Source organism: Rhineura floridana, chromosome 19 (assembly GCF_030035675.1).
Source record: "Rhineura floridana isolate rRhiFlo1 chromosome 19, rRhiFlo1.hap2, whole genome shotgun sequence".
Taxonomy (NCBI): domain Eukaryota; kingdom Metazoa; phylum Chordata; class Lepidosauria; order Squamata; family Rhineuridae; genus Rhineura; species Rhineura floridana.
In genome coordinates this window covers 27,262,582-27,279,064 of record NC_084498.1, presented here as the reverse complement: position 1 = coordinate 27,279,064, position 16,483 = coordinate 27,262,582, and the positions used below count along the sequence as shown (strand labels likewise).

General features: G+C 50.7%; 1 long non-coding RNA gene across 1 annotated transcript; it reads left to right on the top strand.

The window, feature by feature from the left end:
* Positions 1–28: 28 nt before the first annotated feature.
* LOC133373369 (uncharacterized) lies at positions 29–4,802 on the top strand. Its single transcript, XR_009759666.1, has 3 exons — positions 29–1,112; positions 3,610–3,648; positions 4,057–4,802. It is a non-coding gene; the product is annotated as an uncharacterized LOC133373369 (long non-coding RNA).
* The last annotated feature ends 11,681 nt before the right edge of the window (positions 4,803–16,483 follow it).

Genomic DNA, 16,483 nt, shown 5'->3' with positions numbered 1-16,483 from the left:
CTGCATACACGTCTCACTTCCGGGCTCCCTGGAGCCGCAATGGAAATCAATGCGAGGGGCTAGATGTGAGACTGCATTTAATTCAGCAGGACTTGATTCCGTGCAGACTTGGCTCGGATTGAGCTTGCTGCGTGTTGCGTCTGACTCAGATATCATTTAATGTCTTGAGGGTGTGGAAAATGAGTTGGCTTTTTCCCTTTTTAAAATTTTTTTGAACATTTAAAAGTGCAAGCGAGTCAGCCGAACAGGTTTCTGTTTGCGGCGGAGTCCTAGACCCTGGCTGGAGGCAATTTCACAATAGGCGGGCCTCACTTCAGCCTGCGAAGCTGTTTTGAATGTGGGAGTTTTGGACTGAACTACATGGCAGGGTTGTCATAAACGGTTCCACTCTCAGCCAGACACAGCTGCATGGAGAACAGGGCTATCAATGTCTACTAGCCACGAAAGCTACGTTCCACCACCACTGTCGGAGGCAGTACATCTCTGAATACCAACTGCTGGGCATCACAAGTGGAGGGAGTATTGCTCTTGCGTTCAGGTCCTGCTCGTGGGCTTCCCACGAGGCCATCTGGCTGGCTACGGTGAGAACCGGATGCTGGACTAGATTGGCCCTTTGGCCTGATCCAGCTGAAGGGCCCTTTTCTTGGCCCAAAGTGAGTGGAGCAGATGATTATTATTTTTTTATAAAGTAGGGTACATTCCAGCCCCACAAAAGCCGGAGTTTTCTGCACACACTCTCCCCATCTGTCCAACGATCTAAGCCAGCCAGCCAGCGGCAATGCCACAGTTGGAGGGCACATTTCAGCCAGGCAAAAGCGGTCGGAGCAAGGCGGTGAGAGGGTGTGGCTTCAGGAGAGGCCTAAGGGCCGCATTCAGCACCCAGGCTTGAGGTTCCCTGCATCTGGCCTAAAATGACAACTCTACCGACACAAACAACTTGGCATTCCTAGCATTTAGTAACAACTCTGGGGGAGCAACCATCAAATCTTGAAATCTGGATAAATCACGTGTAGTACCTGAAAGTTCCATGAGGTGGCAGGCTTATGCTTTCTACAGGGGTCTTGACTCTGAGGATGGACTGGGACTGCGCATCTCAGATTAATCAGCATTTTGTAAGTAGGAATGTACTTTACAGGGTCATTGTGAGGATAAAGTGGGATAGACTCATGAATGCCGCCCTCATCTCCCTGGAGACACACTAATGTGAGAAATGAATTCCGCCCTGGGCTCCTGCTGGGAGGAAGGGCGAGATATAAATCAAATAATAAATAAATAGATTAGATTTAAAAAACAACAGCCACCAAGTCCACCACAGATTGGGCCTTCTCAGCCCAAAGGGTTGCATATGCATTTTATTTATTAAGATATTTATATCCCTCCTCTTCCGGCCCCTCCTGCATTTCCCTATCAATAAGAAGTTTGATTGGTTGATGGTTGTGCAAGAGCACCACACACACTTTGGGTACAGACACACCCTGTTTTGCCAGTTCCCATGTGTCTCCACCTTTCTTTCCTGAAAACGGGCACACAATGCCAGTTGAACCCAGCCCCTTTTTTACTGTGAAACCTGGTGGGAACAGCTTGAGTGCATTTTTAAAAAAAACATTCAGCTTCAAACAGATTTCACAAATGATTGGCAGATCAACCCGTTCCTCCTCCAGGTGTGGCCAATGGAAACACTTTGCTGTAGGCGACTAGTGTGCTCATAGCCTTTAATTGCTCAACCCACATTTGGCAGTATGTGATTGAATCCTACTTGTGGAACAGCAACAATTCTTCCCTTGCTCTGTGGGAGCTTCCAGATTATTGCTATTCCAGCTGGGTTTAAACAGTCTGGAAACTCCCAGAGAGTCAAGGAGGCTACCATGATCTATCAGGTGGCCAATCTAGACATGACGTTAACTACATCAATGCAATTAATATGATTATTTATTACGTTTGTCACTTTCTACTGTAAAAAGTCTTGAAATTAATTGTAAAACAACATACAAATACAAAACTTTAAAACAAACATAGAAGAGAATAAGAAAACATTATTTACTAAAAGTGCTCATCCTTCCCGAACTATATGTATGTTTTTGTTATGTCAATTGCCCAAACAGGACCCTTAGAGCAGGGGGAACTGTTCCTTTACCTGCCACACTCTCCACAAAAGCTGCCTCTCTGAGAGTGATGTTTGGCATTTCCCTTGAAGCAAACAGCAGCTTCATAGAGGGGTTCTTTTTTTCAGGACCACAGAGGGAGAGTCAAACTTCCCCTCCCCCTGGTCTCAAGGCTGCTCAAGAGTCCATTTAAATACAAAAAACAAGCAAACCATGCACATAACAGGAAAAGGGTCTGGAAGCACAGGTAACAGCGCCATCCAACACAAGCCTGGGGAGGGGGTAAGTTTTTAGCTGGTGCCGAAAAGATGTTACTGAAGGTGGTTGGAGACCATTTTTGGGTAACAAGCAACTAACAAGTTTGAATAATAATCATGAGGATGTGGGATGGGATGGCTGCTTTCTGCAGTGGTGCTCTGGCTCCCAGAGGCATCAGCTTGGCCATTGTGAGGACAGCATATTGAGCTCAGTGGGCCTTTGGCTGGATCCAGCTGCAGGACTTTTCTTACGGCCTGATGTTCCTGGACTTGCTTGCGGATCAGAACACAATTCCCATTTGCAATATGCGCTTCTCTGGGTTTCATGCTGCTATTTCACATATTTCATGTAAGAGAAGCGTACAAAATGCCTATTTTACAGATGAATGCATTGGGAAATGCATCTTTTACATTTTAGAAAGTGTGTATTTTACGTTACAAAGTGCCTACAAAATGTGTAGAATTGAAATGTGGGGGTTTTGTGTGTTCTTAGACAAAAAAAATCCATACAGAATGGGATGGAAAGGACTAGAGATATGAAGGCCTGGAAAAAATGAGGGGGGAGCCCTGTTTCCTGTTTGATTGGTTTTTCAATGTTTTGGATTAAAAAAACCCCATTCCCCCCCAAATAATTTCCATCTCCCCCCCCCCGGCCTTCACATCACTAGCAAGAACCTATGCTGGAATGCCAGCAAGTCTGAAATGGGTGGAAAAGCTAGACTGCTCTGCCCATTGGCAGCGATGTCACATGCTCTTATACCACTTTCAACATGGGGGGGGACAACCACAAGCCATCTCCCTCCTATCCCCAGACATCCACGTGCCAATCCTCTCGGCTGACCCCAGCAACAATGATGGCCCAAAAGAGAAGAGAAGAGAAGGGGGGCTCTCCTGCACCCCTTTCGCCTGTCTCTCTGGCCTCCCCCGCTAAAGATCTCTCCTGCCCTGTAGCCCCCTCCCTCTCTTTTTACAGGGTCCTCATCCATTCTGAAAGGTGGGGGGGAAGGGGGAATGCCATTGTCCCGCCTCCCCCCAAGGATCTGGAAGCCCTATGCACATCCTCATTTGAAGACCCTGGGAACTGGGCCTTTGGGGAGGGGTTTAGCTAGGGGGTCTGGTCTATGGTAGCTCCACCAGCCCAGTGCAGTACAATTCAGCAGCGGGGACGGGGTCCCTTCTCCTTTCCCCTAGTTCTCTGTTCCTTTGAACAAAGAGGAAAAGTGTACCATGCATTGCTTGTTCACCCATAGCATTCAGAGGGTCCCCGGTTCAAGCCCTGGCATCTCCAGGTAAGGTGGATTTACTTGTCACTTTCCAAACTACAAACAGTCTGTGGTGTTCCTTTTTATTTTTTTTAAGTGGATTGGGTGACAGAGCACTTTAATCTACTCTAAATGTGCAAACCTAAAGTTCCCACCTGTGCTTGAATCACTCCTGCAAAATAGTGACGATCTGGATGCGCCCTCGCTCACACGCTACAACCAGCTCTCTGACAAAGGCACTGTTGACGTGCAACCATCCAAATCACGTTCCAGAGTTTCCAGATTCTCTCTCCTCTGATTACCCCTCTGACAGATAAGGAGAACAAGCTGTTCTTTCCCTCCTGGCCTTTTGCAAAAAGGTAACATCATGCGGCCTTGCATGCTCAACAGAAAACAATTCATTCTCTTCTCTCTCTCTCTCGCCATTTCTTGCAGCCCATTGTACTGTGCTTCAAGAAAGCAGGCCGCTTGTGCACATGAAATCTTGAGGGCAGGTGTGTGGGAGACTCTCCTTTGTGGTTTTCGGCGGGATCTCGTGGTTCAAGGGCAAGAGACTTGAATGCTGGCTTCCTGTGTAGGGCCTGCCTACAAGGGTAATGTGCTAAGAGATGTTGCAAAATCTCTGCCAGTGATTGGCTGACTTGCCGTGATGTCACAGAGTGGAGGTGCAGCCAGAAGGTCTCTGGCAGTGACTGGCTAAACTGTGCAGATCCTACAGAGGGGCAGAACATGGAAAAGAGTGGTGGTAGGGGGGGAAAAGAGAGAACTAGATCACAAGAAGCAGTTGGGCCTCAGAAAAAAGGTCTGGATGAGAAATTGGTCCAGAAAGAATGAGGCGGGCAAGAGAAGAGCCGGAGGAGAGAGGGATCAAGGGGGAGAAGGGCCCCATTTCCTGGACAGGCACTTTGGCTGGGAGGAGTGAAAAGGCAGCCAACTGTAAGTCATCTAGCTGGTGAGAGGACCCTTCCGCTCTGGACTGTAGTCAAGACAGGCTGCTGAGGCTCCTTCAAGGGCAGCAAGAGGAGCACCGGAAGCTCTATTGTCTGCTAGCTTTCTGTTTGCTTTGTCCTTCTGTTTTAAAGTCTAGATTATTTCTTTTGTAATACTGAATGTTTGCTAAATTGTTTGGTTTTGTCCGTGTTGAATGCATTGGTTGTTTTGTAAACGGACTTCTTTCCTCGACCTCAGTGTTTTGTATTTTGATAGTTTGAATGTTTGTTGTAACCCTCTGGGCACAGCGCCCTGTGGAAAGGCGGCGGAGAAATAAACTCTAATAAATAAATAAATAATGCCCCATTCCCAGGACAGCCACTTGTGGGGAGGAGCAGCAGAGGTAGCCCCTGCCGTGACCAGCCAGTTTGCTCCCCCTTTGTCGCTCCGTACATCACCAACGCACAAGAGGGTGCTCTTGCGCTGAGTTCCAGCCTTTGCTGTTCTTGAAGGAGAAAAGCCGACTAAAAGAATCCTCTTCGGTCAGTTTTGGGTGGGGAGTTCTTCCTCCCCAGGGCTGGGCTGGGGAACCCTTGGCGCCCCGGCCTCCTCCTGCCCACAGCCATGCTGCTGGTGGCGCCACCCCTTCAGTCTGGCCCAGTTAGCCCGAACAGATGGGGAAGGGCCAGAGTTCAGGGAGGAGAGCCCCTGGTTGGCATGCAGAAGGTCCCCGGGTCAATCCACAACAGCATCTCCAGGGAGGGCTGGGAATGACCCCTGCCTGGAGAGTTGCTGCCACTCAGTGTGGACAAGATGGTGCTAACTGAGCCAATGGGCTGACTGGTATAAGGCACCTCTTTTCCCAGGGTGGGGTGGCAGCTGCACCCCCTTCTCTGCCTGGATCTCCCCAATACAACAGCGCCTGCTCTCTGTTGTGCCAAGACAACCAGCGTCAGGGGAGGCTGCCCTTCTCTGGAGCAGCAAGGGTTCTTTGAGCCCCCAAAATGTCAGGGACAGACAGCGAGAGCGGCAGGAGGTGGGAACATTGGAGAATGGAGATGGAAGACTTGGGACAAGGGGAGAGCGCCTTGGACAGGCTGCTTATATTTGCAACTGGGTGGGGCTGATGGGAGTCGCAGTCCCTAACCTCTGGAGGGCACCAGCTTGGGGAAGGCTGTTTTACTGCATGCGTCTTCATTGCTTGTGTCCGCCACCATTTACTTCATTATTACAATACTACATTTTTATTACTCCAAGGCGGCTGGAACAGCGTGCAAAGTTCAACCCCTTTGTCGCCCATTTTGTCCTCACAGTAACCCTGTGAGGTAGGTAAGGTCTGAGAGATAGCAACTGGCCCGCCCTGAGAGCATCATGGCTGAGCAGTGATTGGAACCCGGGTTTTCCCCAAACCTAGTCTGCAAGTATATCTTTTAAGACAAGGGAGGGGCACCTCAGGCCTGGGAGGGGCCAAGTGCGGCCCTTCAGGCCTCTCTGTGTGGCCCTCAGAAGTCTCACTGTGCCACACCTCCTCTCTCTTGGCTACACCCCTCGCTGGGCCTGCTTTGAACTCTCCTGGAGCTTCATGGAAACAGATAAAACCGCTAGCAACCCAAGCAGAACAGTTTAGACTCAACGAAGGAGTGTCGGGGTGGGGGTGGGGGTGTCTCACAAAACTAAATGCCCAAAATGTCAAAGGCCAGGATAAAGAGGTGCGTCTTCATATGTAGGATTATCTATTAAAATATATGTAAACGTTTTCATATATATACATAGATATTGTTATAACATTCTGTCATTTTATCTTTTAAAAATTGTATTTATGTTTATATTTTGTATAAATATACATATTTATCAATAGACAGATTTGAAAGCAACAAACAGAACTTCACCCAAGCTTGCTCTGGATCCCTATAAGGATTCCATTAATCACCTAAAAATATGTGCACGTACATATATACATATTTATCAAGATGCACTTGTGCGTCTGGCAAATTTCTGCAGTTGCAGGAGCCTCAAGCAACTCTCTCTCTCTCATCTCCCCTCGCCCTTTCACACACCTGGGCACAGCCATGGAAAGCTCTTGTTGTCACAGAAGGGCTTATTTGTACTCCTGGCCCCCTTGTGAATGTGAAAAGGCAGCAAGGCCTCTTCGCCCCCCTTCCCGCTTCCCTGAGGGCTCCTTTCATGTGGAAATTGGAGAGAGAGTGGAGCCCCACCAGGGTCAACCAGCAAAGGGGCTCGACTCAATTACTCTAAGAGAAAGGAGCCGGCAGGAGGCGTTCCCAGGCAAATCCTGACAGCAGAGGCAGCAGCTCCCCTTTCCTCTTTCCTTTTGTGTCAGGATCCCAGCGGGGCATCTCTGGGGTCCTGCCTTCCAGCAGGCGCATGGGTAGGCCAGCGAACCATTCCTCAAACATCTGGGAATTGAAACATGTTTCCCCTTCCTCTTGAACCTAAAAACAAAATTGGGTGCAAAATTTCGCGCCCCAAAATGCAAAAGTGTAAGGCTTCCCCATCCGCAGAGGAACCCACATCGTGCAGGGAGGTAGCAGGAAGACTGTTTCGAGGGAGGGCCGTTCTGCTGTTCTTGTGCATTGGGAGTGATGGAACGCTCTGATTCCCCTCCCAGAGAAGAAACGGAGACAGATTACCTGCTCTTCAGTGGAGACTGACAGGAAGGAGGCTTGGCCTGAGCAGTAAATCACACAGAGAAGCAACAAGCTGCCTCCTCTGTGGTTGGGTAGTTTAGGCTCACAGGAGCAGTCAGGGATGAGCAGACTTCAGGCTTACAAGGATCTATTTTGGTGGGGTTTTTTTTACTAGAATCCCAAAGTCCATCAACTCTGGTGCAAAAGACATACACTTGGAATCAAATAATTACGAGTCCAGGAATTTGTTTTGAGTGCCAAAGCAGTATGGAGTTGACTTTTGGTAAGACACCTCCCCAAGCTTTTTTCATTTCATTTCAGCAATACAATTAAGGCAAGGTGAGTCATTTATGGTGCTGTTATGGTTATACCACTGGGATTTGGATTGCTTTCCAATCTGCCGCAAATCACTCGGAGATCTACCAGTAGATCCAGATCTGTTTTCTGTCCATCCCTGGTTTAGTGTGTTGTCTACTCGCGGCATGCCAGCTGTTCCAATGTGGCACTCACCTTGGAGACTGTCTAGGCCTCTAGGGGCACTTCCAGATGGTTTTTGGATTGTGCTTTCATGATGGCTTGTGCTTGTGATGGTATCGGGACAGTTCTGTGGGGTCCTGCTTCCAATGCTCTTTGCGCCTGCAAACGTTTCAAGGCAGACAGACTGCATCGTTTCCAAACAGTGCATGTCCTGTCACTTGCTGCTGTAACTTTGTAACACTGCAAATGTTCTGGGGTTGTTGGTTTAGTGCAAGAGTGCCCCTCCCCCCCACACACACACCCCACACACACCCGTCTAGAAAAAACTGTTCCAAAATGTTCCGCAGACACTAATGAGGTTGCAAGCCACCATCCAACTGTTGCTTTCTCACCAGTGGCATATATCACTTCTGTGGGATGCACGTTTTTGGCAGCTGAGGTCCGCAACAAGCCACAGCCGGTGGACTTTTAAGTCCCATTGAACTGAACGGGATGACAAGAAAGTAATTTCAGCTGAGTGAAATATTTGAAGGGCGTCAGAGCCATTCCAAAGATATTTCAGTGCTTGGAGCAAAATATCTCAATGGCATCCCTCCCCCGTGTTAGTTAAAAAAGGGGCACAATCCACCAAGACGTTCTCTCACACAAGCCCCGTTGAAATGAACGGAAGCTGTGCAAGAGACCTGCATTTCAGCGGGGAGACAGCAGACGTCCCTCTGGGTGGTCCAAATCCCGCATCCAGCTCTGAAGGGTGGGCAGGCTCCCTTCTGTCTCAGCCTAACCTACCTCACACGGCTGTTGTGAGGCTAAACTTCTGCAGAGCTCCACTGCAACAGGGCCAGCAAGAAAAGGAACAGATCTATGATCCTGTGAAGGAGGAAAGGGCTGTTTCGCCTCGGGGCTGATTACTTGAAGGAAACACTCCAGTCCCTTGGGAAGGATCCTCAGACTGGCTCCAGCAGAGTCTCTGTGGTTGTAGATAAATGGCTGGTTTGGGTCCGGGGAAAGAGGGCCGCTGTTTTGTTTGGGGAAACTCCCAGGGAGTTGTTGGGGGTGGGGGAAGGGTCTGGGGTCCACAGATGGATGTCTGATTATCACTCGAGGAACTCAGGAGGTCAACAGAGCAAATGGCTGTTTCCTTCTTGCCAAGGCTGTGGCCTGGGGAAACCCAGCCCGGCCTCCACATCTGGCTGCAGGACAGGGCGGCTCCTTTGATTGCAACTCCTTTTCCTTAAGGGCCAATTTGAACGGGGAGTGGGGGCAGGGAATGGCACCTTCTCCCTTTAAAGCGGTGGCAGGGAGCATCCCCCCCCCCCGGTTCCTGCTGCACCATGTATGACTTCAGGTGCAGGGCAGGTAAAGTCTGAAGGGAGCTGACGGCAAGTTCGGCAGCCACAGTTTTATTTTCTTTATCTTGCTATACGAACGCTGTGTGCAGCAGACCATACATTTAGAGTACATTATTTTCCCCAAAAAACCCTGGGAACTGTAGTTTGTTAAGGGTGCTGGGAATTGTAGCTTTGTTGGTGGAAAACTACAGTTCCCAGGATTATTTGGGGGGAATAATGTGCTTTCTACAGGCCACACCCCTCACTGGCCCTGCTTTGCACCACCCTCCTAGAGTGTTTTTTCCTGGCTGGGATGTGCCCTTGAACTCTGTTCATGCCTCTTGGTTGGTGGGAGAGAGAGAGAAGAAACTCACCTCCATTTCTATGCGTTGCTGTGCCCAGTTTTGCCTCAGGTGCTGCCCACTGCTGACATGTGGCCCCTGGGAGGGAATGTGGCCCCTGGGCTGAAAAGGTTTCCCACCTCCTGCTTTAAAAGGTGGAGGATGGGGCTATCGATGACTACTAGCCATCATGGCTATGTCCTTCCTCCACTGTCAGAGGAAATACCATTTGCTTGGAACTGCGAGTGTGGAAGGTGCTGCTGTTGGGCTCGGAGTCATTCCCAAAGCATGTGCTTGGGGGGGGTACCATGAAGGGTCCCGTGAGCCCAACCCAAGAGGAGGATGACGCAGTGTTCTGGTTTACCTTCTTCCAGTGAAGAATTGCATGGAGAACATTGACTCACGCAGAGTAGGGATGGGCTCCTCTCAAGGTGGGTCCTATTTACACTTATGCGCCCCAGAAGTAAACCTTTTTTAGGGGGTGTAAGACTGAGCCCTACCACTAGCCGCCCTTGCCAACCTGATGCCCGCCAGATCAGCCCCAGCCAATACGGCTGATGGGACTTGTAGTCCAACACCCCCGGAGGCTACAAGGCTGGCAAAGGCCACACCATCTCCTGGTCTGTGCTCTGGGGCTGGGCCAAACCAGCGCCTGAGATCCAGGTTGCAAAGCCCATGCTCCTGACTTTGGATCCGCCAAGTGCCGAACAAGCGCCCTTTCACTTGATAGCTAAAATCTGAGCTTCTCACGCGTTTTAACACTGGCAGAGGGGAATCCAGAACTGCGTCCCCTTTCTCTCCCCCCCCCGCAACCACCCTGAATAATTCATCAAGAGCATAATTGTTAGGTCTGTCCGAGAACCCGTTCCTCTCCCCTTTCTCTTGGCTTCCTTCCTTTCTTCAGCCCGACAGCCTTTCAGGGGCAAAGTTTTTAATTACAGCTCAGGGAGGCTGCGTCTCCCAAACAGCAGGGCCCTTGATGCTGCCTGGGCCAGAGGGAAGGAGAGAGGGCTATTTATACCCACCTGAATGAACAAGGTGCAACGTTTCAGCTGGGAAGAATGAGGGGGGGCTGCCTTACCGCATGTGTGTGTGCTTGTGCGTGCGTGTGTGTGCTTGTGAGTGTAGCATGCCACACCAGATTCATTTGGGTCTGTGACCTCAACTGCCAGGAGCCTCTGCAACCACCACAACAATGCAAGGGGCCGTATTCTGGGGCCGAGGGCAGGCTGAGAAAGATCTCATGGTTGGGACAGCGAACCAGGGAACAGCAAAGGGCGGTAGAGCAAAGGATATTGTAGAGCTAGAAAAGGTTCAGCCCAAATAATCAAGGGGTTGGTGCAACCCCTCCCCCTGAGGAAAGGGTGCCGCATTTGGGTTTTGGTTTTTTTTTTAGTTTAGAGAAAAGGTGTGTGTGGGGGGAGAGGGAGATGGCAGTGGTGTATAGAATTATTCATGGTGTCCAAGGCTGTTCCAGGGGAAGGGCAAGGAACATGGCCCGCAGGAGCTCCCCGCATCCCACAACCACTGCGGTTGGTATGGATGAGCATCCTCTTGCCTTCTGAGCTTCTGCACCCTTTCAAGCATATCTTCACAGTCATAAGGGCTAGCAACTTGCTTTTTAAAAGACACCAATAAATGACGGAAACGGGTAAATAAGGCAAGTGAGCTGGATGTGGGAAAATTTCCAGTGCACATTTTTTATTTTATTTTATTTTGCTTTATTGGTGCCGATCCATTCCCACTTATTCTGGATCACCCCTCCCCCCCAACGGGGAGAGTGTGTGTCTCAATGGGCCATGCTTCGCAGCTGAAACATGTTAGTAAACTCGCCGCCTTCCTGCTTGTTTGGTGTGCACAAATGGCAAGGGGAGAGGTGGAGGGAGAGCTTGCCTCTTGCCACGTGCCAGTAGGCAAGGGCAGGTTCCTGCTCCCAAAATAGGAAGCCATCAGAGGAGGTGGCCAGTTAGATAAGCAGTTAGCAGTTGTTGGCTATATATTTCCAGACAGGCACCCGTAAAGCACCCTAAGCCTGTAAGCGGCTACCGATTTAAGTGGCCTTCACCTTGGCAACTCCACCCTGGTGCTCGGGCAACCTTGGGCTGAGGCCGCCCAGTAATCTGCTTCTCACTCTCGCAGGATTGCTGAGCAGCCGTCTCCAGCAGCATGATGATTATCTCGGCTCCGGTGGCGTCAGGGACCCCAGAGGCCTGGAAGCCAGGAAATGGGCTGGGAAGCGATCAGAGCAGGCTGCCTTGGGGAAGGGCCATCGTTCAGCCACAGTGCATCTGCCTTGCATGCAGAAGGCCCATCCTGGCATCTCCAGACAGGGCTGTGAATGCCCTTGTCTGAAACTCTGGAGGGCCACTGCCAGTCAGTGCCAGCAATACTAGGCTAGATGAACCAAGGGTCTGACTCTGTTCCTCTCTGAGGAGGGCCATAGGTCAGTGGTAGAGCTTCTGCCTTGCACTCCAAAGGTCCCCGGTTCAGCCCTGGGCATCTACCACTCTCATCAGCCCCAGCCAGGAACAGAGTCAGCCCCTTGCTCCTTGCAGCTCACTGCTGTCTGCACTGACTGGCAGCGCTCTTCCGCTGAGCTACAGATGTGCTCCCATCATCCTGAGCGGCACGCAGCCGTGCTACCTCAGGCTGATGGGAATTGTTGTTCAAAACATCTGGAGGGCACCAGGTTGGAGAATGCTGGTCTGCACAGTCATAACACGGAGATTCTAGAGGGGGAAGAGGTGCCATAAGTGTCACCTGGCCAATTTCCCCCCTCCGGTTGTGAAAGGTTTTTTGTTTTGTTTTTTCAAATCATTCGCTTGGATCGCGGCCCAAGATTTCAGCAAATCTGGGACTGGCCGAGAAGCTGAATTATTTATTATCAATTAGAACTTTTCAGGGTCTTTGACGCGGCGCACGGAGCTGGCATTGTTTGGGACCTGTATTTAACACTCCCACAGATAAAAGAATGAAATTATTACTTTGAAAGCTTTTATTCCGAACCAGCGAGGAGATGGCTTCTTTGCATATTTGGCGAGAATTTGCAGCGGCACTTCAATTAGTTAATGCTGCGTCTTGTGGCAGGCTGTGGCTGGGGGCCGGGAAGAGGAATACATTTAGAAATGCAGGCATGGCACGCTGCATCCAAAGACCATCCAGCCCTTCCCTTCTGAGCCTCTTCCCCACCCAAACCAGACCTGGTATAGCGAAATGGGCTTCGAGTGTAAACATCAAAAGATCTGAGTGTAAATGTCCCCTCTGCCACCAGGTTGTAAGCAGAAAGGATGGAAAGATCAGCCAGTTTCAGGTCTCAGTTTCTCTTCCATCCAGTCATCAATTCAGTTCTCCACATTTTTGCATCAATTTGCTTTTTTTTTTAAATCCTCCTGACAACCCTCCGGCATTATAGTGTGAATTCCTCCTAATAAACACATTTTTAGGCAGTTTTGACTAACATACACATTTTTGCAAGAAATTTCTCACCCTATAATGCACTTTTGCATGGTTTTCTTTCACTCATATATTCATTTTTTTATGCACATTTCCTCCTAATGTATGCATTTTTGTGAACATTGTGTTGGATGGTGAACTGCGTCACAAAATTCAAGTAAGTGCGACTTTTGAAGGGTGGCTGTGTTGCGGTTCTCATACTGTTTTGGAAAGAGCAAATTTGACAGATTCAGCTTGAAATGCAAACTGAACTGAAATTCTCACCCATCCCTAGTAAGCAGTTGCAGCTGAAACATGGGTCAGAAGGCAGGGAGCCCAACAGTAGGCGGAGCCAGAACCATCGGGAGGCGGAGCCAACCAATTCTAGTTTATCTCCCATCCTCCTCCCTGCTGAGTTCTACAGGGGGCAACCCTGAGACTGATGATGGGGAGGAAGCTGCCAGCCAGGGCCACCCCATCGGCTGGCTGTAAGTAGGAAGGCAGGCAGCCAGGGGAAGGGGACTGGCTGGCTGAGGGCTGATTAAGGTTGATGGGGCAGCGCCCTATTTGCCTTAAGGGACCAGCCTCGATGGCTAGTAAGTAAGCCAGAACAAGTAAGGCACCGGGCGGTCGAAACAGGGCTTCCAGAAGTCAGAGTCTGGCACCTCGCCTCCTGCACCACCAATGCATTAACCCCAGCAGGGCAGCCCCCTTGGGCAGCAGATATTTGGGGAGAGTTATCCTGCGCCTCCAGGCATTCCCCTCTGTTGCCACATGGGCTTTCCTGGCGCCCCGAACCTGGCTGGCTGACTCAGGTTTGGGGCAGAACAATGGGAAGCTACCTTTATCAGACCTTTGGTCCACGTAGCTCAGTAATGTCTACACTGGCTGGCAGCAACTTTCCTGAGTTTCAGGCAGGGGTCTCTCCCAGCCCCTACTCTATCTCATCACCAGCGTTGCTGTGACGTAGTAAGATTCACATGCAAGGATGCAATTCTTCACTGTGGCGGCACCTGCTCTGTGGAACTTCCTGCCAATGGCTGGTAGGCAGGTGCCTTCCCTGTATTGTTTTTGCTGCCTGTTAAAATCTTTGTTTTGTATAGGCGGGCCTACCCAGACACGCAGTTTTAACACTGAGTTGCATCCAGGGCTAGTCATCCGCAGAGTAGACCCCCTGAAATCAGTGGACCTGGGGCTGTTGGGAGTTGTAGTCCACAGCATCTGGAGGGCACCTGGTTGGGGAAGGCTGCTCTGGGGGCAGCAGGGGAAATGGCAGCAACAGCCCCCAAGGAAGCCTGCCAGAGTGCAGGCTGGATCCCCCTCAACCCTGGAACTGGCTCTGAGAGACCCTTTGCCTCCGACAGCATCGCCCTATTGCCACTTTTGCTCAAACAGGTTCTGCAGGCTTATGCAAGGCTACAAAACGCACACCCAACCTGTTTGGCCGAGGCAGACAGGGCCCGCTTTCTGTCTTCCAGACCACCTTCACCAACTCTCTGTGGGCAAGAAAGGGCTCTTGGCCCTCTCCAGCCGTCACGGGAAACGCGATCCCACCAGGGCTTGCAGGGAGGCCAGCCTTGCCATGGGTCAGATTTGTCTGCCTTCCACTCTGTCCGCCTGGGATGGCACCCCGGTTCCAATGGCCGAGGAGGCCACCTCACTTCGCGCCTCCACAGCAGGGACCGCCTTCTTTGGAGAAGACCCCGTCGCTCTCTCCCAAAGCCAGCCTCAGATGCCACAGCCGGTAGGTCTGGTGTCCCCATTGCAACAGGGAGAAGGAGGCGCCCTGTTCTCGCCCAGCAACTGCCGTGGGGCCTGCCATCTTCAGCCTAGAAGTGATTGTCTTTCTGTCTTGGGTTGGCAAACAAGGGGCGGTGGCTGGGGAGGGGGAATGGCTGCTCCTTTATCTGTCCAGGGAAACTGAAATTCTTTGGGGGTGCAGCTCTGGGAGGCCTGATTGAGCACAGATGGGGTGGGGGGGAGGAGGGCAAAATTTCCCCCCTTTCTAGAAGGTGACAAAGAATTAAAAGGGCAGAGCCTGGGGGGGGGGGAGGAGGAGAGAAAACACCCCCCCAGACTCCCCACAAGTAGCCCCCCAAAGGCCTCTGCTGTGTCACCAGCTCCACAAAGCGCCATGATAAATGAAAGGAACTGAGCCCGGGCGGGCGGGCTGGGGGAGAGGGTCTCTTTCTCTTGTGGGTCGCTTTCCCAGCTTTTGTTTGCTCGCCTGTCTCACCCGTCCCCATTGATCAGGCATGCGGAAACATTCCCTGTCCTGGGCGCCCTTTGTCGCCATCCCCGTTGCCAGGCTGCAGCTGGCTTGAATAGCTCTGCTAAGCCAGGCCCCTGCAAAAGCCGGCCATCCGGTGCTCTGGCCGCAGGGGCTGGGCTGGGGGGCAGACAGAGCCTCCCTCCCCCCTTCTCTCAGGCCCCCTGGATCCAGCTGGAAGGTGGTAGAGGAGGAGGAGAGGCCTGTGGGGGACCTCCTGCTTGCCCAGAACTCTTGCTTCCTGTGTTGCCAGGCACTGTCAGGCCTGGTTCACACGTGCAGGCGGCCGGTCGGATTGGTCCAGGTGTGCAGCAGAATGAGCTGGAAGGGAGCCACAGTGGCAGAACCGGCAGGAGGCGTGGAATGACACTTGTGAATGCTGCATGTAAAGTGCACGTGCAGACACACACGTACGCCTTGCAAGCGGAAAACTGGCAGAACCTGGGCAGCTGCCTTAGGCCAAGTCGAACCAGCTGCTCCTCTGCCGTCAACACTGACTGGCAGCATGTTCGCATGGTGAGGGGACCCTCCCTAATTGCACTTCTCGAAACAATATGCAAGCCGAAACAGAGCTATCTTTTCAAATTTGCACTTAGGATCATAGAACTGGAGAGTTGGAAGGGGCCATTGAGGCCATCAAGTCCAACCCCCTGCTCAATGCATTTTCTCCGCATGTTGCGAATGCAGCTCTTCCCTCAAAGAGTGTGTACAAACATGCGTATATTAAGGGAAAGTGTGCATAGAGATGCATATGTTAATGGAAAGGACCTAAAATTAGGGAGAACTGCTGGCAAAAAAACCCAAGTTTTGTTTTTATTTATTTAACAAAATGTATATACTGCTTGACTGTAACAAAACCTCTAAGTGGTTTACAAGAAATGTAAAATCATCACTAAAAACAGTTAAAAACAATTAATTTAAAACATTTCAAAGGCCATAAAAATGAATGGTAACCTAAGAAGAGATTAAAGCATTTCCATGAGGAAGAGATGAAGAGCGACGGGGGTGTGTGCGTGTGTGGGTGTGCAGCTCAAGAAGGCTCCTGTCCGCTCTGCCCTGTGAACTTGAAGGCAGATGGACGTCCAGCTCTGGGGTGATCAGCATAAGAGGCCTTTACAGATCCCGCTGCATCCTGTGCCCAGGACTTGCTCAACCCAATTTCTTTCTTTAGAAGGCTAATTCCTGCCACCAGAACAGTGGGGCATCTTAAAGAGATGCTGCACCTTCTCTCTTCTCTCTCCCCCTCCACATCACCTGTGACTCTCCAAAGACAATAGAGACCACAGAAGGAAACTTTGTCCATTTTGTGAACAGATGGCAAAGCAACAGAAATAATGAAGTCCTTCCATATTTTGTTGTTGTTACTGATCATTTCTTTGCCATATTTCCTTCCTGTCCCTCCTCCCAACGCTGCAAAGGCATGCACGTGTACCTGCC